Source organism: Petromyzon marinus, unplaced genomic scaffold, assembly GCF_048934315.1.
Source record: "Petromyzon marinus isolate PM22_M1 ecotype Great Lakes invasive population unplaced genomic scaffold, UKy_Petmar_22M1.pri1.0 PM_G_Scaffold_73, whole genome shotgun sequence".
NCBI classification, from domain to species: Eukaryota; Metazoa; Chordata; class Hyperoartia; order Petromyzontiformes; family Petromyzontidae; genus Petromyzon; species Petromyzon marinus.
This window is the reverse complement of record NW_027423028.1, coordinates 1,005,001-1,007,500: the sequence shown is the minus strand read 5'-3', so window position 1 is coordinate 1,007,500 and position 2,500 is coordinate 1,005,001.

Below are 2,500 nucleotides of genomic sequence, written 5' to 3'. Positions count from 1 at the left end.
TCCCTCGGAATGGGAAAACGGGTCATTTTCGTGTCGCCACATTGCATGCGAACCGCATGAAACTTCCAGAGGCATTTGCAGCAGAAATGCATGTGCAGTCAAAAAATTGAATATTTTTCACGGATAGACCCCGTGAAACGCTAGAAATTGGCGGGGATGTGTCTCTTGTGGCTCACGGGGCTGTTAGGGTGGCACAGAAATCCCTCGGAATGGGAAAAAACGGGTCATTTTCGTGTCGCCACATTGCATGCGAACCGCATGAAACTTCCAGAGGCATTTGCAGCAGGAATGCATGTGCACTCAAAAAATGTGATATTTTTCACGGAGAGACCCCGTGAAACGCTAGAAGTGGGCGGGGATGTCTCTCTTGTGGCTCACGGGGCTGTTAGGGTGGCACAGAAATCCCTCGGAATGGGAAAACGGGTCATTTTCGTGTCGCCACATTGCATACGAACCGCATGAAACTTCCAGAGGCATTTGCAGCAGGAATGCATGTGCACTCAAAAAAGTGAATATTTCTCACGGATAGACCCCGTGATACGCTAGAAATTGGCGGGGATGTCTCTCTTGTGGCTCACGGGGCTGTTAGGGTGGCACAGAAATCCCTCGGAATGGGAAAACGGGTCATTTTCGTGTCGCCACATTGCATGCGAACCGCATGCAACTTCCAGAGGCATTTGCAGCAGAAATGCATGTGCAGTCAAAAAAAAATTGATATTTTTCACGGATAGACCCCGTGAAACGCTAGAAATTGGCGGGGATGTGTCTCTTGTGGCTCACGGGGCTGTTCGGGTCGCACAGAAATCCCTGGGAATGGGAAAACGGGTCATTTTCGTGTTGCCACATTGCGTACGAACCGCATGAAACTTCCAGAGGCATTTGCAGCAGGAATGCATGTGCACTCAAAAACTTCTATATGTTTCACGGATAGACCCCGTGAAACGCTAGAAATTGGCGGGGATGTGTCTCTTGTGGCTCACGGGGCTGTTAGGGTGGCACAGAACTCCCTCGGAATGGGAAAAGGGGTCATTTTCGTGTTGCCACATTGCATAGGAACGCCATGAAACTTCCAGAGGCATTTGCAGCAGAAAGGCACGTGCACTCAAAAATTTTAATATTTTTCACGCATAGACCCCGTCAAACGCTAGAAGTTGGCGGGGATGTCTCTCTTGTGGCTCACGGGGCTGTTAGGGTCGCACAGAAATGCCTCGGAATGGGAAAACGGGTCATTTTTGTGTGGCCACATTGCATAGGAACGGCATGAAACTTCCAGAGGCATTTGCAGCAGGAATGCATGTGCACTCAAAAACGTCTATATTTTTCACGGATAGACCCCGTGAAACGCTATAAATTGGCGGGGATGTCTCTCTTGTGGCTCACGGGCGCTGTTAGTTAGGGTCGCACAGAAATCCCTCGGAATGGGAAAAGGGGTCATTTTCGTGTTGCCACATTGCGTACGAACGGCATGAAACTTCCAGAGGCATCTGCAGCAGAAATGCATGTGCACTCAAAAACGTCTATATTTTTCACGGATAGACCCCGTGAAACGCTAGAAATTGGCGGGGATGTGTCTCTTGTGGCTCACGGGGCTGTTAGGGTCGCACAGAAATCCCTCGGAATGGGAAAACGGGTCATTTTCGTGTTGCCACAATTGGCATACGAACGGCATGAAACTTCCAGAGGCATTTGCAGCAGAAATGCATGTGCACTCAAAAACGTGAATATTTTTTCACGGATAGACCCCGTCAAACGCTCGAATTTGGCGGGGATGTTTCTCTTGTGGGTCACGGGGCTGTTCGGCTCGCACAGAACTCCCTTGGTCCACCTGATTCGTGCATACAGGCAGCAACTAAAACTCTGTAAACCTGCTGTGAGGACATCTAAACAGTGGACCAGTGAGGCTGTGGAAGATTTGCGGGCGTGCTTAGACTGTACTGACTGGGATATGTTCACGACTGCTACCAATAGTCTGGATGAACTCACAGAGGCTGTGTACATCAGCTTCTGTGAGGACTGCTGTATCCCAACACGTACCAGGGTGAACTTTAACAACAACAAGCCCTGGTTCTCAGCAAAGCTCAAAAGGTTGAGGTTGGAGAAGGAGGAAGCGTTTAGGAGTGGGGATAGAGACAGATTCAAGGAGTCGAAGAACAGGTTTAGCAAAGCGGTGAGAGAGGCTAAACGACTGTACTCAGAGACACTAAAACACCAGTTCTCTACTAACGACGCTGCTTCTGTCTGCCAAAGGGCTCAGGCACATCACCAACTACAAACCCAGAGCGCCCCACACCACTAACGACTCCCGCCTAGCCAACGACCTGAACGAGTTCTACCGTAGATTTGAAAGACAATTGGACTGTCCTGAACCACCCCTTCCCACCCAAGAGGCCCCATCCCCCACCCATACTACAGAAACGACTCTCTCCTTTCAGGAGGGAGAAGTTAATGGGCTTTTCAAGAGGCAGAATCCACGCAAAGCAGCCGGGCCGGACTCTGTCTC